Source organism: Neoarius graeffei, chromosome 4 (genome assembly GCF_027579695.1).
Source record: "Neoarius graeffei isolate fNeoGra1 chromosome 4, fNeoGra1.pri, whole genome shotgun sequence".
In the NCBI taxonomy this organism is placed as follows: domain Eukaryota; kingdom Metazoa; phylum Chordata; class Actinopteri; order Siluriformes; family Ariidae; genus Neoarius; species Neoarius graeffei.
Genome location: NC_083572.1, coordinates 44,114,721 through 44,142,203, shown reverse-complemented (window position 1 = coordinate 44,142,203; position 27,483 = coordinate 44,114,721).

The window sequence follows — 27,483 nt, the reverse complement described above, 5'->3', positions numbered from 1 at the left end:
AAGTCATATCCTGTTTTAATGTTACAACAAATTCACAACTTGTTTGACACAAGAAATGACAACTTGCCTGCTGTGAGAGAATGTTGCCCAGATAATTAGCATGGACCTGGTAAGGTTTTACAGGAGCTGAGCTGTATTGCACCTGTTTAAATGATCCCCTGGCGAGCAGCTCCACTTGTTCACAGGCAATAACAGACGCTGGTCAGTAATAACAGTGACACTAACGTGTGTTTAAAGCAGCATGTGAATGCCAGTAAGAGTGAAGATTTTTTTTAAATTTGTCAGCAGTTATGAAAGACCTGTTTGTGAAAGATTAAGTTTTTATTGTTCATAAGATAGAACCTGCGTGACTCCAGGGGAAGATATAGGGAAGAGGAAAGTCCAACTATTACAGATTACAGGACCCAACATCCTTTGATGTTGAGGAGTTTTGGGGAAGAATGTCCTCAAAAAAGAACAAAGTAAGAAATTTTTTGCACACAAAATGACTTGCTCATTATTAAGTGTGGCAGCGGGGGCGTGGTTAAGCATCAGTCTGTGACCGGAGGGTGGAGTCAGGGAAGGTAAGTGGCAGAATCACTGCACCTGATGTGAATTAATGTGTTTGTGTGTCTTCCCCAGTGGCCGCACCCTATTTAAGGAGGGAGAGTGAGAGCAGAGGGAGCTCTTCCCAGAACCAGACGCCGGTTGTGTGTGTGTGTGTGTGTGTGTGTGTGTGTGTGGCTGTCTGTGTTCATTTGCTAAGTATCCACTGAAAAGTGAGAAAAAAACGGTTTACCAACCTGAGCTCTGTCCTGCCATCTTCTGTGCTCCGCCCATACGTACAAACTGCTACAGTCGTGCCGAAACCCGGGACAATTTGGAGCACAGAAACAGAACAGCCCCATGGAGTACTCCCCGTTTGCCGACCTGGTCCATGCCCTTGCCACGGCCCAGCAAAGCCAGCACCAGGCGCTAGTCGCCCTCCGAAAGGAGTAGGAACAGCGGTTCGAGGCCCTGGTGTTGGTTCAGCATGAAGATCGTCAGGTGTTCCGGCACCTCCTCGTGTCGGCGAGGTCCACCAACTCTCCCACCATGGGCCCGTCCCCCTTCACCCTAACAAAGATGGGCCCACAGGACGACCCTGAGGCATTCCTCATGCTTTTTGAGCAAGTTGCAGAGACCTCGGGGTGGCCAATGGAGCAGCGCGCGGCACGCCTCCTCCCCCTGCTAATGGGAGAGGCGCAGCTGGCTGTGCTACAGCTCCCCGCCGACTGCTGGCTGGCCTACGCAGACCTTCACCGGGCCATCCTCCAGCGTGTGGGGCGGACCCCCGAGCAGCAACATCAACGCTTCCGCACTTTGCGCTTGGAGGAAGTCGGCCGGCCGTTCGTGTTTGGCCAGCAACTCCAGGACGCCTGCTGGCGATGGTTGAGGGCCGACAACTGCGATGCCAAGGGGATCATTGACCAGGTGGTACTGGAACAATTCATCGCACGCTTACCAGCCGGAACCGTGGAGTGGGTCCAGTGCCACCGCCCGGCGTCGCTGGATCAGGCAATCGAGCTGGCTGAGGACCATTTGGCAGCTGTCCCGACGGCAGGACAGCAGACGGCCTCTTCTCTCCTCTCTCTCTCTCTCTCTCCCTCCCTCTCCTCCTGTGTCTCATCCTCGCCCCATTCCCCCACCCGCGGAGGCTGGCGCCATCCCAGCCAGCCCGCCGCACCCATGGTGCCCTCCCATTTCTCCCTTCTGTGCCTGTCTCTTCCCCCCCTCAGGTGAGTGAGCCCCAGAACATCAGTGCGGAGAGGTAGCCCGGGCCAGTTTGCTGGCGCTGCAGGGAGTCGGGCCACCTCCAACAGCAGTGAACGGTAATGGAGGTGGGCACGGTGGTTCGGATCCCCAACGCACCAGGAACTGCCCTCGATCGGGGCGGAGCGTATCGCATACCAGTGAGTATCCAAGGGGATACATATCAGGCGGTGGTGGATTCTGGTTGTAATCAGACATCAATCCACCAAAACTTGGTGCAAGACGAGGCATTGGGGGGAGCCCAATTGGTGAAGGTGTTGTGTGTGCACGGGGATGTTCACAACTACCCTTTAGTGTCGGTCCACATTTTTTTTCGAGGGGAAAAATTTATAGTAAAGGTGGCGGTTAATCTTCACCTTACCCATTCGATAATTTTGGGGACGGATTGGCCGGGATTTGGGGAATTAATGAGTCATCTAGTGAAGAGTGGGTCCTGCCGTAGTTTAATAAGGGGAGGTCCCGGTGTCGCGTTGGCGGGAGCAGCTGTCACAGAGCTGTCTACGTCATCTCCTCGTCAGAGTGAGGAGCCACCGGCTCCTCCTCTCTCTATTGGGGAATCCCTCGCAGATTTTCCATTAGAGCAATCATGAGACGAGACTCTGCAGCATGCATTTACTCTCACTTGGTCAATCGATGGTCAAATGCTCCAGCCAACCGCCACCCTGTCCTTCCCCTACTTCACAATTATGAAGGATAGATTATACCGAGTGATGCAGGACACTCAGACAAAAGAGCGAGAAAAAACTGCCTTTTCCACACCGTTCGGCTTACACCAATTTGTCACACTTCCTTTTGGGCTGTTTGGGGTGCCCACTATGTTTCAGCAGCTAATGGACAGGGTCCTCCGCCCCCACGCCACCTATGCGGCCGCCTACCTCGATGACCTCATTATCTATAGTAATGACTGGCAGAGGCACCTCCAACATCTGAGGGCCGTCCTTAGGTCGCGGAGGCGAGCGGGTCTCACAGCCAACCCGAAGAAGTGTGCGATTGGGCGGGTGGAAGTATGGTATCTGGGCTTCCACTTGGGCAACGGGCAGGTGTGTCCCCAAATTAACAAGACAGCAGCAATTGCAGCCTGCCCAGGGCCCAAGACCAAAAAGGGGGTGAGACAGTTCCTGGGGCTGGCTGGCTATTATCGTAGGTTTATACCTAATTATTCAGACGTCACCAGCCCGCTGACTGATCTGACTAAAAAGGGGGCATCAGAGCCGGTCCAGTGGACGGAGCAATGCCAGCGGGCTTTTTCTGAGGTAAAGGCTGCACTGTGTGGGAGGCCACTTTTACACTCCCCTGACTTTTCTCTCCCCTTTATGTTACAGACGGATGTGTCAGACAGAGGTCTGGGGGCTGTTTTGTCCCAGGAGGTGGAGGATCGCCCAGTCTTATACATCAGTAGAAAGCTGTCGGTGCGTGAGGAGAGCTACAGCACCATTGAAAAAGAGTGCTTGGCAATCAAGTGGGCGGTCCTTGCCCTCCGTTACTACCTGCTGGGACGCCCGTTCACCCTCTGTTCGGACCACGCGCCCCTCCAGTGGCTCCACCACATGAAGGATGCCAACGCGCGGATCACCCGTTGGTATCTGGCACTCCAACCCTTTAACTTCAAGGTGATCCACAGGCCGGGGGCGCAGATGGTCATGGCAGCCTTCCTCTCCCGTCAAGGGGGGGGGGGGGGGTGTCAGCTGCAGGCCAGACGGCCGCCTGGCCTGAGTCGGGCGGTGGGGGTATGTGGTAGCGGGGGCGTGGTCAAGCATTGGTCTGTGACCGGAGGGTGGAGTCAGGGAAGGTAAGTGGTAGAATCACTGCACCTGATGTGAATTAATATGCGTTTGTGTCTTCCCCAGTGACTGCGCCCTATTTAAGGAGGGAGAGTGAGAGCAGAGGGAGCTCTTCCCCGAACCAGACGTCGGTTGTGTGTGTGTGTGTCTATCTGTGTTCATTTGCCAAGTGTCCACTGAAAAGTGAGAAAAAAAAAAACGGTTTACCAACCTGAGCTCTGTCCTGCCGTCTTCTGTGCTCTGCCCATACGTACGAACTGCTACATTAAGATAAAAGGAAAACATTTAAGTAATAGAGGCCCTTGGTTCCTTTTTCAAAGGTGACTGGCTTGAACCAATTTGGGAGGCTATCAAAGATAACAACCTTGGTTTTGGTGCTTCCTCATTCAAATGCTGATGCCGAGAGGGTATTTTCAATGGTCAGTCTGAACAAAACCTCAACCCGAAACAGCCCAACTCTGGATGGGACATTGGCCTCTATCATGACCCTGAAAATGGCTGGACTTGAGCCGAACTGTTTTAAGTGGGAGCCAACAACACAAATGATGAAGGACTCCAAAAAGGCAACAAACACTTACAATAAACAACACCAGTCATAATCTCTCTCTCTGCTCTCTCACACACATACACTTATTCAATACACGGAAATTGAATAAAGACTTTGTATTTGGTTGAATTGTCAGTGCCGGGTGTTATCCTTTCTTATGCAAGTCTGAGCAGTTACTAATAACACTAATAATAATAATAATAATAATAATGAAAGACCCCCATTCCTGCGACCCATCCAACCCTCCATGAATGTCACTCTCGCCTGCATTCAAAACTTGAGAGCCCTGGCAATGATAGAGTAGAGGAAGTAAAACGATTTACATACCTGGGATCATAAATTGACAGAGAAGAGAGCTCAACATCTGATATCAGTAGTTGAATGGGAAAAGCAAGAAGCATGTTCAATAAGATTAAGAAAACTTGGATATCAAACCAAAAGAAAAAAAGTTCTATCAAAGCAATGTTTTGTCAGTTTTAATGTACAGTTCAGAGTGTTGGAAAGTGAATAAGAAGGATGGAGATAGGTTGAACACATTCCACAACAGATGCCTGAGAAGGATATTAAAGATATATTGCCCAATAGTAATATCAAATGTAGAACTGAAAGAAAGAACAAAAGATTCATCTGGAACTGACATGATAAAAACAAGGAGATGGAAATGGATAGGATATGTATTAAGGAAAGAGATCACAGATGATAGCACTAACTTGGGTGCCACTGGGAAAAAGATCAAGAGGAAGGCCAAAAGATACATGGAGGAGAATGGTCAAAAAGGAGAGGAATAATTTTGACTGGAAGAACTGGAGCGAGGCAGCAGTAGCTGCAAATGACAGAAAGGAATGGAAGATTTTTGCAAATGCCCTAGGTGACACTATTGGTGCAATAGGAACTTGATAATTTACCAGTATAACACTCATGTCCATATAATAAATAGAGGATATTACACAGTTGCAGGAAGATATTAAGTTTATCTTCAAGTGGTGAACTTATTTCACGAGTGAGCAGATCTCTTCTCCAATAATTTAGATACATAGCTGAGTGTTCTTGAATGATATATTTGTTTTAATAATTGTGATAAAATAGGCCTGCCACTTTATGAGAATGTGCTCTTGGAATTGCCTGCTTATGAATTAGCAGATCTTCCATACACCCACTTAAAAAGAAAAAAAAAAAAAGTCATGAGCTTGGAGGGATATGTAACATTTACAACCCCGATTCCAAAAAAGTTGGGACAAAGTACAAATTGTAAATAAAAATGGAATGCAATAATTTACAAATCTCAAAAACTGATATTGTATTCACAACAGAACATAGACAACATATCAAATGTCGAAAGTGAGACATTTTGAAATTTCATGCCAAATATTGACTCATTTGAAATTTCATGACAGCAACACATCTCAAAAAAGTTGGGACAGGGGCAATAAGAGGCTGGAAAAGTGAAAGGTACAAAAAAGGAACAGCTGGAGGACCAAATTGCAACTCATTAGGTCAATTGGCAATAGGTCATTAACATGACTGGGTATAAAAAGAGCATCTTGGAGTGGCAGCGGCTCTCAGAAGTAAAGATGGGAAGAGGATCACCAATCCCCCTAATTCTGCGCCGACAAATAGTGGAGCAATATCAGAAAGGAGTTTGACAGTGTAAAATTGCAAAGAGTTTGAACATATCATCATCATCATCTACAGTGTATAATATCATCAAAAGATTCAGAGAATCTGGAAGAACCTCTGTGCGTAAGGGTCAAGGCCGGAAAACCATACTGGTTGCCCGTGATCTTCGGGCCCTTAGACGGCACTGCATCACATACAGGCATGCTTCTGTATTGGAAATCACAAAATGGGCTCAGGAATATTTCCAGAGAACATTATCTGTGAACACAATTCACCGTGCCATCCGCCGTTGCCAGCTAAAACTCTATAGTTCAAAGAAGAAGCCATATCTAAACATGATCCAGAAGCGCAGACGTCTTCTCTGGGCCAAGGCTCATTTAAAATGGACTGTGGCAAAGTGGAAAACTGTTCTGTGGTCAGACGAATCAAAATTTGAAGTTCTTTATGGAAATCAGGGACTCCATGTCATTCGGACTAAAGAGGAGAAGGACGACCCAAGTTGTTATCAGCGCTCAGTTCAGAAGCCTGCATCTCTGATGGTATGGGGTCGCATTAGTGCATGTGGCATGGGCAGCTTACACATCTGGAAAGACACCATCAATGCTGAAAGGTATATCCAGGTTCTAGAGCAACATATGCTCCCACCCAGACGACGTCTCTTTCAGGGAAGACCTTGCATTTTCCAACATGACAATGCCAAACCACATACTGCATCAATTACAGCATCGTGGCTGCATAGAAGAAAGGTCTGGGTACTGAACTGGCCAGCCTGCAGTCCAGATCTTTCACCCATAGAAAACATTTGGCACATCATAAAATGGAAGATATGACAAAAAAGACCTAAGGCAGTTGAACAACTAGAATCCTACATTAGACACGAATGGGTTAACATTCCTATCCCTAAACTTGAGCAACTTGTCTCCTCAGTCCCCAGACATTTACAGACTGTTGTAAAGAGAAAAGGGGATGTCTCACAGTGGTAAACATGGCCTTGTCCCAACTTTGAGATGTGTTGTCATGAAATTTAAAATCACCTAATTTTTCTCTTTAAATGATACATTTTCTCAGTTTAAACATTTGATATGTCATCTATGTTCTATTCTGAATAAAATATGGAATTTTGAAACTTCCACATCATTGCATTCCGTTTTTATTTACAATTTGTACTTTGTCCCAACTTTTTTCGAATCGGGGTTGTAAACTTACACAAAGTCCATGCACTAGGTTTGAGATTACAATATCTAGGTATGTGAGTGGATGCTCTGTAATCCTGTTTTTCACTGTTAGTGTTTGGCATTGCAATTCAATTTCTTCTGGTCGCTTCCCCCACTCCAAAAATACAACATACTGACACAAAATGGTAAAAACAAATCCATATTTTGGTGCCTGGATTTCAGTAGTTTCTGCAAATTTCAGCATCCCATTTGCTTCTTTTTTCTTTAGCTTTCAGCAATGTGAGTGAACTTATGTCACCAGCAGTGACTTCTTCTTGTTCACCAAAATATGCACCAAAATCAAGAAGACGACTTCTTGATTTTTGGCCTGAGTGCAGATTGAACACTACACTGACTCATTATCACTATTGGTATTACAAGATGGATGATACAGCCTATCTCAGGGCCAGTTGGTTAGCATGCTAACTTCAACAGATATCTCTGCAATGCAATACACAGACATCTTTGTCAATGGGATAATGTTAGCAGTTTTAATTTTACTTGACATGTAAGATGTTCCTTTTCTGTCACCTGTTGCTCAAAGGAGTCCAGTTCAGGTTTGGTGAGCTCTCCAGCTGCAGCTGCTACATGACTGGCATACGACTGTTTTGAAAAAACAAAAATAAAATGGAGGTTGCTCAGACCAACTGGTGGAGTTAAGCTCTTTGTTGTCTCATTGCTCCTATGTAAAAGCACATTTAGTCTTACTGATCTTACTGAAACAGTTTGTAAGGGATGTTCAAAACCTTCTTCAAAGTGAAGGCATGATCCCACTCTCAAGCTATGTTGTGAATGCCAAAATCAAGCCAACCACACAACTGTCACAACAAACCACATTAGCCAGAACTCCATGCTAACCCAACTCCTGCTTTGTACATTTTTGATCAGAAGTTTACATACATGGAAATGAAGGTCCATAATTTATTTGAAATGTTTTTGTGTGGCAAAAAATTGCACAACATACATTTTTAATAGAAAAAAAAATACAAGAATGTGGTGCATAAGTTGTAATTTATTTTTGGGTGTTCTGAAAATCACACAGGATAAAAATTATGCACACAGGGTCAAAAATATACAAAACCCCATTGCTAGAAAAGGTGGGATATTTTCCAAAATACAATAAAAATCAAAATCTGTGATTTGTTAATTTATGTGTGTCAGAATGTAGGAACTTACAGATGCATGTGCAGAGGAGAGCAGGAGCATTACAAACTGCAGCCAGAACTGGATCAAAGAATGGGAATCATAGTCAGGGACAGGCAGAGGTCATTCAATTGGCAAAAAGTACAATGTAGGGAAAGCAAGAAGACGAAGTCAAGACAAAATGTAAACACTGGTCAGAACGGGAAATCAGGCAGAAGTCAAACAGCTTGGGAAAGTCAGATACGGGATGCTAAATGATACTTTGCTGTCTATGAGAGCTGAGTATTTATAGGCAAGGTGATTACTGGTGGATTGGAGACAGGTGATGTAATTCAAAGGCTCAAGGTTCAAAATCACTTTATTGTCCCCAAAGGGGCAATTTGTTGTGCAGTAGATAGTATACAGCTCACACACAATCACACACACATACACTAAAAACACTAAACAATCAATACATAATAATCAATAATAATAAAAACAAAAGAATCCAAAAGTATGAGTGGGAGGAAGGGGGGCATGTGTTATCTATGGTTCTTCATGGAATTTAGGAGTGAAGTGGCTATAGGTACAAAAGAATGTTTATATCTGTTGGTTTTGAATTGTGGAAGTTTGAAGCGTGATCCAGATGGCAACATCTGGAATTTGGCCTGTAAGGGATGAGAATTATTTGACAAAATAGATTCAACCCTTTTTAGAATCTGCTTCTGGTAAAGTTCCTCTAGGCCTTTCTGCTTAGAACCTATAATACGGCTACTCACATTAATTATCTTAGAAAGAGAATTTTTTTTGTTTTACAGTGATAAACCCATACCAACAGATTAAGGAGAAGGTAACCACTGACTCAACAAAGGACTTATAGAAAAGGGCCATCAGGGTCTTGTCCACATTAAACTTAGCTAGCTTTCTAAGGCTACGTTTACATTAGACCATATCTGTCTCGTTTTCTTCGCGGATGCACTGTCCATTTACATTAAACCGCCTGGAAACGCCGGGAAACAGGAATCCGCCAGCGTCCACGTATTCAATCCAGATCGTGTCAGCTCCGGTGCTGTGTAAACATTCAGAATACGCGGATACGCTGTGCTGAGCTCTAGCTGGCGTCTCATTGGACAACGTCACTGTGACATCCACCTTCCTGATTCGCTGGCGTTGGTCATGTGACGCGACTGCTGAAAAACGGCGCGGACTTCCGCCTTGTATCACCTTTCATTAAAGAGTATAAAAGTATGAAAATACTGCAAATACTGATGCAAATACTGCCCATTGTGTAGTTATGATTGTCTTTAGGCTTGCCATCCTTCCCCTTGCAAGTGGTAAGTGATATGCGCTGGGATCACACACACACAGCGGCTCAGTCCCGAATCACAGCTTGTTCACTTCACTCGCGTGCTCTGTGAGCTGCGCAAGGCTGGAGTGCGCACCCTCCAGAGGGCACTCGCTGTTCAGGGCGGAGTGATTTGGAGCGCAGGATGCCTGCGGAGCCGAGCGTATCCGTGTATTGGTATTGCTGTGTGCACACAAATCATGTATTGGTGTTGCTGTGTGCACACTAATCGTTTTAAAAACGTTAATCTGATGATCCGCTGATACGGTCTAATGTAAACATGGGCTAAGACAGTACAGGCGCTGCTGGCCTTTCTTACAAAGCACACTGGTATTTGGCTCAAAACACAACTTGTCATCAATAATAGATCCTAAATATTTGTACTCTTTAACAACCTCTATTTCCTGACCATTTATACTAGTCTTTTCAGTGTTAGTGACATTTCGCCTAAAGTCTATACACATGTCCTTAGTCTTTGAGACATTCAGTTCCAGGAAGGCTTCCTGACACCACATTATAAAATGGTCAATGACCGGACCATGTGAAGTTTCCTCATTATTCAGTAGGCTAACAATAACTGTATCATCAGCGAATTTCACAATGAATTGGTCATCAAACACAGAGCAACAGTCATTGGTGTACAAAATGAAGAGGAGGGGGGAGAGAACACACCCCTGTGGAGAGCCAGTTGATATAAAGGCCAAGTCAGAAAGATGACCATTGACTCTCACTCGCTGGTATCTATTAGTAAGGAAGTCTAGTATCCAGCCCACAAGGTTGGCCTCCAGTTAGAACTGATGCAAGGGCTTCTCAACAAACAGATGGGGCTGGATGGTGTTAAAGGCTGACGAAAAGTCCACAAACAGTAATCTGGCATGATTTTTATTGCCCCCAAGATGTTTAAGGATGAGGTTAAGTACTGTTACAGTTGCATCCTGAACCTCTCTATTGAGTCTGTATACAAACTGTAGTGGGTCGAGAAAGCCGTTTGTTCTAGATGTCAGTTCTCCTTTGATCAGCTTTTCAAAGGACTTCATCACAAGTGACGTAAGAGCTATAGGTCTGTAGTCATTTAAAGTCTTAGGGTAGCTATTCTTTGGAACAGGGACTATGGTTGCCTGTTTCCATAGGTCAGGGACCTTCTGTTGGCACATGGATTGATTAAAAATATAACTAAAAATTGGGCCTAATTGTTCTGCACAACAAGAAATAACACAACTGCCAATATTATCTGGGCCTGGACTTGATTTGGCTTTCCAGTGTTTAAAAATATTCACCACACTTTGCGCCGAAAAACAGAGAGCTGATTGAGGCTGGGACAGTAAAGACTGTTTTTGGACAGTAATTTAATTGCTAAAATCATGTTTGTCAAATCTTGAGTAAAATTGGTTTAATTCTTGGGCCAGGGATATATCTGAGGTGTAGCCTTTCAGTGCCACCTTTTTCTTTATTTTGTCATTTAGACCCACCATTATTTTGACACTATCCCATGCAGAGCCTAGGAGATTATTACTCAATTTGTGTTCCACTTTAAGTTTGTAGTCCCATTTAGCCCTTTTAATTTCACATTTAATCTCCTTTTGAATACTATGTAATTCCTGAAGGTTATTTTGTCTAAATGCTAGCTTTTTCTTTTTCAATAAATCTAAGTTGTTTTCTCACCCATGGCTTGTCATTAGGGTATACTTTGACAACCGTTTTTAGGAATTACAGTGTCCTCACAATATGTGACCCGTGAGCTGACCACTTCAGTCAGTTCATCAATATCCCATGAGGATTTGACAAACTCCTCACACAAGGTGCAATCCAAGCAGCCTTGCAGCGCAAGCGTAGCCTCCTCAGACCAGACCTTCATTTGCCTGGTTTCCACATTCCCCCTATGCAGACAAGTGTGATACACTGGTATGAGATGGACGCAGTTATGATCGGCAGAACCCAGAGGAGGGAGAGAAACAGATTTATAGGCACCTTTAATGGAGCCATAACACTGATCAAGGATATTCCCATTTCTAGTTGGGCAGGACACATATTTATAAAAACATCTTAAAATTTTGTCCAAAGAACAGTGATTAAAATCACCTAAAATTAGTTGTGGAGCATCAGGAGACACTGCCTGTAGTTTCTGGACAGTGCTATATATTAATTCTAGGGCAGTGCTTTCGTTTGCCTTTGGGTGAATATAAACAACAGAAACGAAAATCTGCGGGAATTCTCTGGGTAGATAGAAAGGGTGCATGGAGACTGAGAGCAGTTCAATGTCTTTTGTACACAGTTTTTTCTCTCACCAGTGTTGTTTTGCACCAGCTCTCATTTATGTACAGGCACACCCCGCCCCCTCGTGACTTGCCAGTGGTTGCTGCAACCCGATCCATGCGTAGAGGCTCACCGAAACCATCCAATGCAATGTCAGCATCTGTGTCCGCTTCCCCCAGCCATGTTTCTGTCAGGGCCAGGATACAGGCTTCTTTGAATTCATGTTGGTATTGGACATAAGCTTGCAATTCGTTAGACTTGTTTCGGAGAGACCGCATGTTAGCAAGGATGATAGAAGGCAGAGGAACGCATGACAAATGCCGCCTCGCTCGCTTGCATAATCCACCTCTCCTACCCTGCTTTCTAGTTCTCCGACGAGGTGCCTTAGAGAAACTCCTGTTCTTTTCGTAGTTCCATTTGATGTCGACGATGTTTGGAAAGATTAGATCTGGAGGTGGCCTAGAGTTCGCTGGTTGATCGAACTTTAACAGATAGTCACGGCTACATACAACCCCGATTCCAAAAAAGTTGGGACAAAGTACAAATTGTAAATAAAAACGGAATGCAATGATGTGGAAGTTTCAAAATTCCATATTTTATTCAGAATAGAACATAGATGACATATCAAATGTTTAAACTGAGAAAATGTATCATTTAAAGAGAAAAATTAGGTGATTTTAAATTTCATGACAACAACACATCTCAAAAAAGTTGGGACAAGGCCATGTTTACCACTGTGAGACATCCCCTTTTCTCTTTAAAACAGTCTGTAAACGTCTGGGGACTAAGGAGACAAGTTGCTCAAGTTTAGGGATAGGAATGTTAACCCATTCTTGTCTAATGTAGGATTCTAGTTGCTCAACTGTCTTAGGTCTTTTTTGTCGTATCTTCCATTTTATGATGCGCCAAATGTTTTCTATGGGTGAAAGATCTGGACTGCAGGCTGGCCAGTTCAGTACCCAGACCTTTCTTCTACGCAGCCACGATGCTGTAATTGATGCAGTATGTGGTTTGGCATTGTCATGTTGGAAAATGCAAGGTCTTCCCTGAAAGAGACGTCGTCTGGATGGGAGCATATGTTGCTCTAGAACCTGGATATACCTTTCAGCATTGATGGTGTCTTTCCAGATGTGTAAGCTGCCCATGCCACATGCACTAATGTGACCCCATACCATCAGAGATGCAGGCTTCTGAACTGAGCACTGATAACAACTTGGGTCGTCTTTCTCCTCTTTAGTCCGAATGACACGGAGTCCCTGATTTCCATAAAGAACTTCAAATTTTGATTCGTCTGACCACAGAACAGTTTTCCACTTTGCCACGGTCCATTTTAAATGAGCCTTGGCCCAGAGAAGACGTCTGCGCTTCTGGATCATGTTTAGATACGGCTTCTTCTTTGAACTATAGAGTTTTAGCTGGCAACACCGGATGGCACGGTGAATTGTGTTCACAGATAATGTTCTCTGGAAATATTCCTGAGCCCATTTTGTGATTTCCAATACAGAAGCATGCCTGTATGTGATGCAGTGCCGTCTAAGGGCCCAAAGATCATGGGCACCCAGTATGGTTTTCCGGCCTTGACCCTTACGCAGAGATTCTTCTAGATTCTCTGAATCTGTTGATGATATGCACTGTGGATGATATGTTCAAACTCTTCCAGTGTAAGGATGGGGTCCAAGATGTCTCTGGAACTCACCCAATTGTGTTCCTCATGGCCATAGCCCTCCCAGTCAACCAGGTATTCCAGTTGACCTTGTCTGCGATGGGAATTTAGGATCTTGTTCACCTGATAGATGGGTTTGCCCTCAATGTCTGGGGATGGGGGCTCTTGGGTGGGTGTATCGGTGGCTAGGATACCTACCATAGGATAGCTGGCTTCAGGCAAGAGACATGGGAAATTGGAACCATTCTGCTGTGAGATGGATGCTCCAGTGTGTATGATACTTCATTGATCTTGTGCAGTACTTTGTATGAGCAAATGTAATGGGCTTGCGGTTTCCTACATGTGTTGGGTTCTCTTAAGTCCCTTGTGGAGACCCACATATGATCTCCAGGAGAATATTCTGGGCTATCTGTTAAGGGTTGTGGAGGTGTGGTGAGATAAGGATCCACAAGCAGAACATAGACAGTAATCAAATAAATAGAGAGATTTAATCCAGGGAAAAGGGCATGGCACAAGGGTAAACAAATGGGAAAAAAAACAAATTAATCCAGATAACAAGAGACAGAAAACTAGACAAAAACACAAAACAAGCAAGGACAAAAAAATTCTAGGACAAAGAACCAAAAACAAGAAAAAAAAAACTCTAGTGCAAAAAAAAAACATGAACTAGAATAAACCCTTAGTGCAAATCCATGAACTAGAAAAATGAGCTTGAGCAAACAACCATGAAACATAACAGAGGCATAGAAACAGCTAGAAGCAAAGCGAGACATTCTGGCAAAGTTCCTGTCTGAGAACAGTGTTTTTATAATGGCAGAAAAAAACAGGAAGTGAATGCAGGCATGAAGGAATTCCCATTCCGGATTCAGATCGGTGCTGGCGTGAGAGATTCATAATCTCCGGAATGGACGTCCGGAGTGGAGCATGACACTATCGCTTCTATGTTTATCTGCATACTGCTTATACTTGGCATTTACTTGTTCCAGTCTTTGATGGACCTCTTCCCATACCTGTTGGCTTCTCTTAAACCATGAGTTGACTGCAGGTATCTGAGTGGGTGTGTCGTCCCAAGGGAATAGGGGAAGCTGATAGCCGAGCATGCACTGGAATGGGGTCAACTGAGTAGCAGAGTGTTTCAGTGAGTTCTGTGCATACTCGGCCCATGGAAGAAATCATGCCCAATCCCCTTGGTTACTCCTGCAGAAAATGCGCAGGAAACACCCCACCTCCTGATTAACACATTCAACCTGGCTGTTGGATTGAGGGTGATATCCTGACATGAGGCTTATGGACACTCCTAGTATTTCCATGAAGCTGAACCATAGTCGGAAGATGAATTGGGGACCCAAAATAATGGAAGATATGGTTGAATAGCAGTTTGGCTGTCTGGAAAACAATGGGTAGACCATGTAGGAGTCTGAGGAGTCTGAGTGCTTGATGACTTGATGGGCCAGAGTGCCTCGTGGAGGATGGATTGAGCACTTGGCAATCTGATGGCTGGACTCACCACGGTGGAAGCAGAGGCTCTCTTGCCATCTTCTCTTTCTCACTGATTGTTGCAGCCATGCATGAGAGCCTTCCATAGGACTTTGCATGCTCATAGAAGGAGAGTGGGTGATGGTTGTAATGAGGGTCGGTTTGTGATGAGGTGGTCCAGACAAATAGCTCAGGTGATGAAAGCGTCTAGGGAAAGATGCTTGTTATGGCAGGCTAATTCACTCAGCACTTCTGGACACAACCCTTGGTGAAACGTGGCCTTTAAAGTAGGTTTGTTCCAATCACTGCCAGCAGCCAGTGTTCAGAAGTCTAGGGCATACTCCATGACTCTCCTATTTAATCATCAGGTGTTAGGGTTTTGCTGGGATTCGAACCCGGGTCGTTGGTGTGATAATCCAGCAAACCCCCACTAGGCCACCAGGGGGATGACTCAAGTGCAGAGGCGTGAGGCGAAAGTAGAGTATCAAAAAAAAAGTTTATTTACACTATTTACAATCCAATGGAAAAAACAAAAAGAAAATTCAAAAGCTCAGAAGATAAACCAAAATAAAAATATCCAAAGGTAAAATGTCCAAAAACAAAAGGAAAGGCAAAATGCTGAACGCTCAGAAGATCAAAAAGGTACAAAGTCCAAAGAAAGCAAAAATATCAAAAACACAAGGGCACAGGCAAGATACGTGGGACAGAGGAAACTAGCACAAGACAGCATAGCATAAAGACTCCGTGACAAGGGAACAAACAGAGGGGTATTTATACACAAACTAATTAAGGAACAGGGCGGGGCAGGAAACAGGCAATCAAGACAAACACAAAACACAGTGGCGGCCTCTAGAGGCCAAAACAAACATGACAAGATAAACATAACAGCGGCCTCTAGAGGCCAAAACAGTCCCAGTCCTAACAGGAACCCCCCCTCTAGGAGCGTCTCCTGACATTCCCAGGGCGATCCGGATGGGCCAAATGGAAGTCCCGACAAAGTCCTTTATCTAAAATGTCCTGGGCGGGGACCCAACAGCATTCCTCAGGGCCATAGCCCTCCCAGTCTACCAGATATTGAAGCCTGCCGCGGACCCAGCGGGAGTCAAACAGGCGATGCACAGTGAACACAATCTGACCCTGGAAGATGCGGGGGGGGTGGGGGATTCCTAGGGACAGGGGCATATGTGGACGTCAGTACGGGCTGCAACAGGGAAACATGGAATGTGGGGTTCATCCTCAGAGTCTGGGGCAACTGGAGCCGGTAGGCAACAGGGTTCACCCTGCGCACCACCTTGAAGGGGCCAGTGTAGCGAGGAGCAAGCTTGCGGTTCTCCACCCACAGTGGAAGGTCTTTGGTGGACAGCCAAACCTGCTGCCCAGGGCGGAAAGCGTGGGCAGGTCTTCTATGGCAGTTGGCCTGAGTCTGGTTGGTTCTGGAGGTCTGGATGAGGGTCCTCCTGACCTTGCTCCAGGTCTTGCGACACCGTCTCACATATTGGTTGACTGAGGGCACCCCCGCATCCTCCTCCTGGTCCGGGAACAGAGGTGGCTGGAACCCGAATTGGCACTGGAATGGCGACAGCTTGGTGGCCGATGACTGCAGGGTGTTGTGGGCATACTCTGCCCATGGCAGCCAGGTGCTCCATGATGTCGGGTTATCCATGGCCAGGCCTCGCAGGGTGGTTTCCAGGTCCTGGTTGAGCCTCTCCGTCTGGCCATTGGACTGTGGGTGGAACCCAGAGGAGAGGCTGGCAGTGGCTCCGATGAGCTTGCAAAACTCGTGGCACACTCGGGAGGAGAACTGGGGCCCCCGGTCAGAGACGATATCCTGTGGGAGACCAAAGACTCGGAAGACGTGATTGAACATTAGTTTAGCTGTTTCAAGGGCAGAAGGGAGCTTGCACAGTGGTATAAAGCGGCAGGCCTTGGAGAATCTGTCAACTATGACCAAAATGACAGTGTTACCTTGTGACTCAGGGAGACCCGTGATGAAGTCGACTGCCACGTGGGACCAGGGATGCCGGGGAATGGTCAGATGCAAGAGGCCCTGGGGATGCTGTCGTGGGTTCTTGCTTCTGGTGCACAGCTCGCAGGAAAGGATGAATGACCTTACTTCCTTCTCCATGCTTGGCCACCAGAAGCGTCTTCTCAAAAAGTCCAGGGTCCTTCGAGCTCCCGGGTGGGCGGTGAGAGGGGACGAGTGACCCCACTGGAGAACCTTGGCCCGGGCTTGATGTGGGACGTACAAGAGGCCCGGTGGCCCCGTCCCAGGACCGGGGTCCTGGCGTTGGGCTCGTTGGATGGCCTCCTCAATACCCCAGTGGACAGGGGCCACAATCCGGGACACAGGGATAATAGGCCCAACTTCGCTCTCCCTGTTGGTGGGAGCGAACAGCCTGGAAAGCGCATCAGGTTTGGTGTTTTTGGAGCCGGGGCGGTATGATAGGGTAAAGTCGAACTGACTGAAAAACAAGGCCCACCTAGCCTGTTGTGGATTGAGTCTCTTTGCTTGCTGGAGGTACTCCAGGTTCTTGTGGTCCGTCCAGACCAAAAATGGATGTTGTGATCCCTCCAGCCAGTGCCTCCACTCCTCAAGGGCCAGTTTAACTGCTAGCAGTTCTCGATCCCCCACGTCATACCGGGACTCCGCAGAACTCAGGCGGTGGGAGAAGTATGCGCAGGGGTGCAACCTTCCTTCCGAGCATTGAGAGAGGACCACGCCGACGCCGCTGTCCGAGGCGTCTACCTCGATGATGAAGGGTTGTGAAGGGTCTGGGAGGACCAGAATGGGTGCCGTGCAGAAGCGGTGCTTGAGGTCTTTGAACACCTTTTCCGCCTGAGGAGACCAGACATACGATCCACCTGTCCGTTTGGTGAGGTCCAATATGGGCGCTGCTACAGAACTAAAGTTCCTGATAAACTTGCGGTAGAAGTTCGCAAATCCTAAGAACCGCTGAACCTCTTTGACGGACTTGGGGGTGGGCCAGTCCCGGATGGCCAGGGTCTTGGCTGGATCCATCTGGAGTTGGCCTGTCCATACAATAAAACCCAGAAAGGAGACCTCGGGAACATGAAATTCGCATTTCTGGGCCTTAGCGAACAGATTGTTCTGTAGCAGCCTCTGGAGAACCTGGCGGACATGGTGGTGGTGCTCCTGCACGGACTTGGAAAAGATTAGGATGTCGTCAAGGTAAACAAAAACATACTGGTTAATCATGTCCCTCAAGACGTCATTGATTAGGGCCTGAAAAACAGCTGGTGCGTTGGTGAGTCCGAAGGGCATCACCTGGTACTCATAGTGCCCAGACGGGGTGTTAAAGGCAGTCTTCCACTCGTCTCCCTGTCGGATACGGATGAGGTGGTATGCGTTCTGTAAGTCCAATTTGGTGAAGACAGTGGCACCTTGGAGCAGATCAAATGCTGTGGACATCAGTGGAAGGGGATAGCAGTTGCGTACAGTGATCTTGTTCAGACCCCTGTAATCAATTCATGGCCGGAGCCCCCCATCCTTCTTGCCGACAAAGAAGAAGCCGGCACCAGCGGGTGAGGTGGAGGGTCGAATGAACCCAGAGGACAAGGCGTCCTTGATGTACTCCCCCATGGCCTTGCGTTCTGGCTGAGAGAGGGAAAACAGTCTGCCACGAGGAAGGGTAGTCCCAGGGAGCAAGTCGATGGCACAGTCGTAGGCACGGTGCAGAGGAAGAATGGCGGCCCTGCTCTTGCTGAAAACTTCCTTGAGATCCCAGTACTCTGTAGGAACTTGAGATAACTCGGTGAGATCAGGAGGCTCGGCAGGAGACACAGGAGAGCTAGAGAGCAGACAAGAGGCATAGCAAGCAGGACCCCACTCCACAACCTGGCTAGTGACCCAGTCTATATGAGGGTTGTGGCGGGTGAGCCAAGGAAGACCTAGAATAACTGGGAACTCTGGTGAAGGAATCAGGTGCAGGGATATTTCTTCCTTGTGACTTTGAGACTGGAGGAAGACTGGAGAAGTTACTTGGGTGACTCTTCCATCACCTAAGGCTTGGCCATCCAGGGCAGACACAGACAGTGGGACTTCAAGAGGAGCAGTCGGGACATTGATACTTTGGGTGAAGTGAACATCCATAAAGTTTCCAGCCGCCCCGGAGTCTAACAAGGCTTGACAAGAGTGGACGGACTCACCCCAGGAGATGGAGACTGGGATGTAGACTCCTTCGCCAGGGAGTTCAGGAGAGAGTGTAGGCCCTGTCACAACCCTCCCTCGGCTGGACGGGGCGGTCCTTTTCCCGAGAGCTCGGGACATGATGCTCGGAAATGGCCAGGCTTGCCACAGTAGATGCAGCACTTGTCCCTCCTTCTGCGCTCCCTCTCAGCTGCAGAGAGACGAGTACGGCCAACTTGCATGGGCTCTGGACAGTCACTGGAGGAGGTAGACGGGCTCCAGGTCGAGGCAGTGAGGCCGGGAACGCTCAGGACTCGGCGGCACTCTCTAATCCTGTTGTCAAGATGAGTAGAATGTGAGATCAGAGTTTCGAGGTCACTTGGGCATCCGATAGAGGCCAGGCCATCTTTGATGGGGTCAGACAAACCATGGTGAAAGGCTGAAACCAGGGCAGCTTCGTTCCATCCACTGACTGCTGCGAGCGTCTGGAACACGATGGCGTAGTCCACGACGCTTCCTTCTTGCCGGATGGACATGAGCTTCCTGGCTGGGTCTTTACTGGTGTCTGCCTGATCAAAGACACGAAGCATCTCCTCCATAAACAACTTGAAATCAGAGCACTCGGGTCCCTGTCTCTGCCAAATGGCCATTGCCCAAGCTCGTGCCTTACCAGCTAATAAGGTTATCACAAAGGCAATCTTGTGGCAATCCATGGTGTAGGTGGTAGGCTGAAGCTCAAAGGTGAGTTGGCACTGGGTAAGGAACTCCTGGCACTCACCGTGCTTGCCGTCATACCTCTGTGGTGCAGGAAGGCTGGGTTCGCGAGGTGAAGGAGACAGCGTGGCGGGAGGCACTGGAGCGGGAGCAGATGGTGGAGCAGGAGCTGGATCAGGATGAGGAGATGCAGGAGTCAGCTGTGCCAGGGTTTTCCCAATTTGCTGAAGCAGTACCTCATGGCGAGCAAGGGCCTCACATTGGCTCATAAGTGTTCGTCCATGAGTGTCCATGGTAGCTCCGAAGTGTGTTAAAGAAGCCATAATTTCCTGAAGGTTAGCCGGGTAGACCATTGAAGACGCCTCTGCTGAGTCGGTCATGACGGAGTCTTTCTGTTAGGGTTTTGCTGGGATTCTAACCCGGGTCGTTGGTGTGATAATCCAGCAAACCCCCACTAGGCCACCAGGGGGATGACTCAAGTGCAGAGGCGTGAGGCGAAAGTAGAGTATCAAAAAAAAAAAGTTTATTTACACTATTTACAATCCAATGGAAAAAACAAAAAGAAAATTCAAAAGCTCAGAAGATAAACCAAAATAAAAATATCCAAAGGTAAAATGTCCAAAAACAAAAGGAAAGGCAAAATGCTGAACGCTCAGAAGATCAAAAAGGTACAAAGTCCAAAGAAAGCAAAAATATCAAAAACACAAGGGTACAGGCAAGATACATGGGACAGAGGAAACTAGCACTAGACAGCATAGCATAAAGACTCCGTGACAAGGGAACAAACAGAGGGGTATTTATACACAAACTAATTAAGGAACAGGGCGGGGCAGGAAACAGGCAATCAAGACAAACACAAAACACAGTGGCAGCCTCTAGAGGCCAAAACAAACATGACAAGATAAACATAACAGCGGCTTCTAGAGGCCAAAACAGTCCCAGTCCTAACATCAGGAGACTCTCTCTGACCGATACCCTCAGGTTCATAATCAAACACTCGCTTGAAAAGCTCTAAGAAACAGTCATAGGAAATGGTGTGTTCACCACCGTGATCCCACATCGTGCTGGCCCACTGTAAGCCTTTGCCCATGAGTAGAGTGAGAAATTTCAAGATATTCTGTTCATCAGTAACTCCCATGAGTGAGGAGAAATACAGGGAGCACTGGAGAAGGAATCCCTTGCAATTAGATACTTCACCCAATAATTTTTCAGGTAGAGGAATGAGCTGAGCTGCACCAGCAGGAGATCCAGGGCATGTTAGGAGGGCCTGCAGAGTTACAACAGCAAGCTGAGCCATCCTGGTGTTAAGATCACTGATCATCTGTTGATGTTCACCTAACAGACGCCACTGAACATTGATTGCAGTCTGCTTGGACTCCTCTGCTGCATCCATGGGCAGTGAAGTATCCTGTCAGAATGCAAGCACTTCTGGATGCATATACAGGGGAGAGCAGGAGCATCACAAAGTGCAGCCAGAGGTGAATCAAGGAATGGGAATTGTAGTCAGGGATGGGTGGAGGTCAGTCAATCAACAAACAGTTCAGTGTAGGGAAAGCGAGAAGACGAAGTCGAGACAAAATGTAAACACTGGTCAGAACAGGAAATCAGGCAGAAGTCAAACGCCTCAGGAAAGTCAGGTATAGGATGCTAAACGATACTTTGCACTGGCTGTCTGTGAGAGCTGAGTATTCATAGGCAAGATGATTACTGGTGGATTGGAGACAGGTGATGTAATTTAGAAGTCAGGTGACAGAAGGCACTGTGACTCTTGGGGATTGTAGTCTGGAGCAGCCATGTTTGGAGGCTGCTCTGAACTTAGGTTTTCAGTGCCATTACTGACAATGTGACCCTTTATCTAACTGACAAAAGTACAAAGAAAACATTTTCAATAGTTTTATGAGCCAACTTAATTGTATTTTGAAAATGTAAATGAAGTTAGAATTAGATGCCTGCAATACACTCAAAAAAAAAAAAGTTGGGAGAGCGGCATTATTACCATTGTATTACATCACCTTCCCTTTAATAACACTTTTTAATCACATGGGAAATGAGGATACTAATTGTTGCAGTTTTGCAATTGGAATTTTTGTCCATTTTTGCTTGATACAAGACTTCAGCTGCTCAACAGTCTGTGGTCACCATTGTCTGAGTCTTCTTTTCATGATGTGCCATACATTCTCAATAGGAGACAGATCTGGACTGGCAGCAGGCCAGTCAAGTACATGCACTCTATGTTTATAAAGCTACACTGTTGTAGATCATGCAGAATGAGGCCTGGCATTGACTTACTGAAAAAAGCATGGACTTCCTAGGAAGAGACATGCCTTGATGAATATGTTTCTCTAAAATCCCAATACACCAACTGTTTTTTTTCACACACATACAACTCGCCCATGCTGTGGGCACTGATGTACCCCTGTACCATCACAGATGCTGGCTTTTGCACCTTTCTCTCATAACAAACTGGATTGCCGTGTTCACCCTCGGCACTGAGAACTTGACGTCTGGTTTTCCTGAAAACAAACTGAAATGTGGACTCATCTGACCACAACACACGTTTCCACTGTCTTTCATCTGAGAGGAGTTCTGGCCCAGAAAAATCTGAGGTGTTTCTGCATAGAATTGATGAATGGCTTCTTCCTTGTATGATAGAGTTTCAGGTTGCATTTCTGGGTGCAGTGGTGGACTTTGTTAAGAGTATTTTCCAAAGAACTCCTGGGCCCATGTGGGTATATTTGTCACATTAGCATGATGGTTTCTCAAGCAGTGCCACCTGAGAGCTCAAAGGTCACACACATTCAACAGTGGTGTCCAACCTTGCCCTTTTTGCACTGAGATGTCTCCAAATTCCCTGTATCTTTTCACATTATTATGTACTGTATTATGTACTGTCTTGAAAGACCTAACATCTTGTGTTGAGAAATGTTCTTTTTGAATTGACTAACTTTTTTTCTCATTTATTTTGCCACAAAGGAGTGAGCCATGACCCATCCTTGCTTGCAAAGACTGACCTTTTGGTGCATGCTCCTTTTATACCCAATCAACCAATTAACCAACTTATTGTGGAATCTTCCAAAAAGGTGTTCATCGAATATCCTATACATTTTTCTGTCCTATTTTGCCTTGTGTGTTGCAGCTATCAAATTCTAACTTTGTTTATATATTTAAAAATTACAATTAAGTTGGCCAGTAAAATGACTGAAAGTATTTTCTTTCTACTTTTGTCAATGAATTAAAGGTTCATGTGAATTAACAAACCACATATTTTTGTTTTTTTGCATTTTGGAAAATATCCCAACTTTTCTGGAAATGGGGTTAGTATACACAGCACACCTAATATTTGGTTAAATATTCCTTAACAAGTTTCACCTTGACCAGATGCTTTTGGTAACCATCAACAACCTTCTGGCAGAATTCTGGCTGGATATCTGACCACTAATCTTGGTAGAATTAGTAGACTTCAGTTAAATTTGTGCTTCCTGACACAGACAAGACTTTTAAGCACAGTTCACATATTTTCAATACAGGTGAGGTCAGGATATGTTTTATGATTAATATTAGCCTACTTTATCCATTCTAAAACCAGTTTTGATGTATCTTTGAGGTCACTGTTTGATTAAAAACACCCAACTGTGAAAGTGCACTGAAAAGCACAGAATAAATAAACACAAGCCTGGAGCTTGGCTAAAATTCTGGCTGCCTCCCGAGTGTTCCTGCACACCTGAATACACAGGGGGTTCTATAACATTATTATTTGATGTTTTACCTCATTATTTTTTTTTTAATAAACACATTTCAATTCTGATTCTTGCAACACATCAAAAAAAGAATATTACCACTCTGTAATATTGCCAATGCTTCTCATAATCTTTAAATGATATTTTAGGACTGAAGACACCAAGTGATTAAATGTTTCAGGTGTTATTTTGTTCCATTCTTCCTGCAAACAGAGCTCATGGTGGACAACAGTACAGGCTGGTCATTGCCATATTTTTCATTTCAAAAATTCACTGCACATTCTCTATTGGGGACAGATGGAGACAGACACATACTTCTTCGGCAGCTATGCTTTTGTAATGTGTGCAGAATGTGTGCGTTGTCTTTTTGAAATATACCTGGAAAAGATGTTGTCTTGTAGGCAGCATATGTTGCTCCAAAATCTCAATGTACTTTTCTGCATTAATGCTGCCATCACAGAAGTACAAGTTAATTTTGCCCAGGGCACTGACAACCATATACCATGAGAGAAATTGGCTTTTGGATTTGTTACTGGTAACAGTGTGGTGTCATGAATATGGTGGTAGACGCATGTAGTTGCAGAAGAGTGTTTATTGTAAAAACAAAAAAACAAAAAAAAACAAAAAAAACCCCACAATATACAGGCATATAGTCAAAATTGTGAGACAGAATCAACAACAGAGGGCAGGCAAAGGTCAAGCAAGGCACAAACAGCCTGGAATAAGCAAAGATGAAAGCAGAATAAAAAACTACAAAAATTGAGTCAGGAACCACAATAAAAATGTAAACATAAGGCTTGCTAAGGGTTACTGAGAATGCAATATTTAACAATGTTGTTGAGATAACAGTGTCCTTTTATGCACGTGCTCTAATCTGGGACAAGTGCATGTATTTAGTCTTTGAGGTGCATGCTGCTCAGAACATGAATGCGCATGTGGAAGTTCAATGCAAACTGATGTGACAAAAAAAAAAAAATCACGGACCCCGGCTTCAGCAACCTGACCTCAGTGTGGGATGTGCGGTGTGCCTGTTCTCCTCCACTACATGCATGTCTTTGGCAAAGTATTCTGTCAGGAATATGGCGGTAGATGGATGTAATTATAGAAGAGTGTTTATTGTAAAAATAATATTATGCAGGCATAAAATAAAGATCATGAAACAGAATCAACAATTGAGGACAGGCAAGGGTTGAGCGAGGTACAAACAGACTGGAATAAGCAAAAGAGAAAGCAGAATTAAAAATACAAAACTAGAGTTGGGAACCAGAATAATCATGTAAACATAAGGCTTAGTAAGTGGTACTGAGAACGCAAGACTTTGCAATGTTGTTAACAGCGTCCTTTTATAAACGCGCTGATTGTGCTCCAATCCGGGACAGGTGCGTGTAATTAGTCATTGAGGTGTGCGCTGCTCAGAGAATGAATGCACACAAGTGGAAGTTTGATGTGCGCCAGGTGTGAAAACTTTACCGTGAAAAAAAAAAAAATCTCCTTCTCACCCCCGGCGGGGGGGTGGTATCCATGTCATCCTCAAGCTCGGGTCCTCTACCAGAGGCCTGGGAGTTTGAGGGTTCTGCGCAGTATCTTCGATGTTCCTAGGACTGCGCTCTTCTGGACTGAGGCTTCAGATGTTGTTCCTGGGATTTGCTGGAGCCACTCTCCCAGTTTGGGGGTTACTGCCCCAAGTGCCCCCACTACCACAGGGACCACGCAACCCTTGACCTTCCACATCCGTTCCAGCTGCTCTTTCAACCCTTGATACTTCTCAAGTTTCTCATGTTCCTTCTTCCTGATGTTGGCGTCAGCTGGGATCGCCACATCTATCACCACCACCCTCTTCTGCTCTTTGTCCACCACCACTATGTCTGGTTGGTTAGCCAGGATCTGTTTGTCAGTCTGGAAGCTGAAGTCCCACAGAATCTTGGCCCTGTTGTTCTCAGCCACCTTCTGTGGTATGGCCCATTGGGACTTGGGTACTTCTATTCCATACTGGTTGCAGATGTTCCTGTATACTATCCCAGCCACTTGGTTGTGCCTCTCCATGTACGCTGATCCAGCTAGCATCTTACACCCTGCTACTATGTGCTGGACTGTTTCAGGGGCTTCTTTGCACAGTCTGCATCTTGGGTCTGATCTACTCTGGTAGATCCTGGCATCTATGGCTCTTGTGCTTATGGCCTGTTCTTGTGCTGCCATGATTAGTGCCTCTGTGCTGTCTGTCAGTCCTGCATTATCCAGCCACTGGTAGGATTTCTTGATATCAGCCACTTCCTCTATCTGACGGTGGTACATGCCATGTAGGGGTTTGTCTCTCCAGGTTGTCTGTTCCTCCTCCTCCTCTGCACTCTCATCAGGGTTCTGCTGCCTGAGACATTCACTTAGCAGTTCATCCTTTGGGGCCATCTTTCTGATGTATTCTCGGATTTTCGATGTTTCATTCTGGACCGTGGTCTTGACGCTCACTAGCCCTCGGCCTCCCTCTTTCCGCTTAGTGTATAGTCTCAGGGTGCTGGACTTGGGGTGGAACCCTCCATGCATGGTGAGGAGCTTTCTAGTCTTGATATCTGTGGCTTCTATCTCCTCCTTTGGCCAGTTTATGATACCAGCGGGGTATCTGATGACTGGTAGTGCGTACATGTTGATGGCTCGGACCTTGTTTTTACCATTCAGCTGACTTTTCAGGACCTGCCTTACTCTCTGGAGGTATTTGGCTGTGGTTGACTTCCTTGTGGCCTCTTCATGGTTTCCATTAGCCTGTGGGATGCCAAGGTACTTGTAGCTGTCTTGGATATCACCTATGTTGCCCTCTGGTAGGTCAATCCCCTCAGTCCGGATCATCTTGCCTCTCTTTGAGACCATCCGGCCACACTTGTCCAATCCGAATGACATCCCTATGTCATCGCTGTAGATCCGGGTGGTGTGGATCAGCGAGTCTATTTCTCGCTCGTTCCTGGCATACAGCTTGATGTCATCCATGTAGAGCAGGTGGCTGATTGTTGCCCCACTACGGAATCGGTACCCGTAGCCGCTCTTCGTGATGATCTGACTGAGGGGGTTCAGGCCTATGCAGAACAGCAGTGGTGATAGCGCATCTCCTTGGTATATGCCGCACTTGATGTTGACTTGGGCAATGGGTTTTGAGTTGGCCTCTAGGGTTGTCTTCCACATTTCCATTGAGTTCTGTATGAAGGTCCTTAGGTTCCTGTTGATCTTATACAGTTCCAGACATTCCAGTATCCATGTGTGTGGCATTGAGTCGTAGGCTTTCTTGTAGTCAATCCAGGCAGTGCACAGGTTGGTCTGTCTCTTCTTACAGTCTCGGGCGACTGTTCTATCGGCCAGTAGCTGGTGCTTGGCTCCTCTGGTGTTACTGCCAATTCCTTTCTGTGCCTCGCTCATGTATTGAGCCACATGCTTACTCATTTTTGCCGCAATGATGCCTGACAGGGCCTTCCATGTTGTGCAGAGACAGGTAATTGGCCGGTAGTTGGATGGGATGGGTCCCTTCTGGGGGTCCTTCATGATTAGGACTGTCCTGTCTTGGGTTAGCCATTCTGGGTGGGTTCCATCCCTCAGCAGCTGGTTCATCTGTGCTGCTAGGCATTCATGGAGTGCAGTTAGCTTCTTCAGCCAGTACGTATGGATCATATCGGGGCCTGGTGCTGTCCAGCTCTTCATCTTTGACACTCTTTCTTGGACGTCTGCCATTGAGATGGTTACTGGTTCTTGTTCTGGGAGGTTGCTGTGGTCAGCTCTTAGGTCCACTAACCATTGGGCATCAGTGTTGTGTGATGCCTTTCTTTCCCATATGTCTTTCCAGTATTTTTCCACCTCAGCTCTTGGTGGGTCTGACCGGTTGTTGTTCCCCTGCCATTGAGAGTACACCTTGGCTGGTTCAGTGGAGAACAGCTTGTTTATTCTCCTGGCCTCTCCTTCCTTGGTGTATCTCCTCAACCGGGTGGCCAGAGCTGTTAGTCGCTGTTTGGCAGTTTCGAGTGCCTCTGGTATGGAGAGTGAGTTGTACTTCCTGGGTGCCCCTTTATTCACCATGTTCCCTTTCTGTAGTTCAGCTAGCT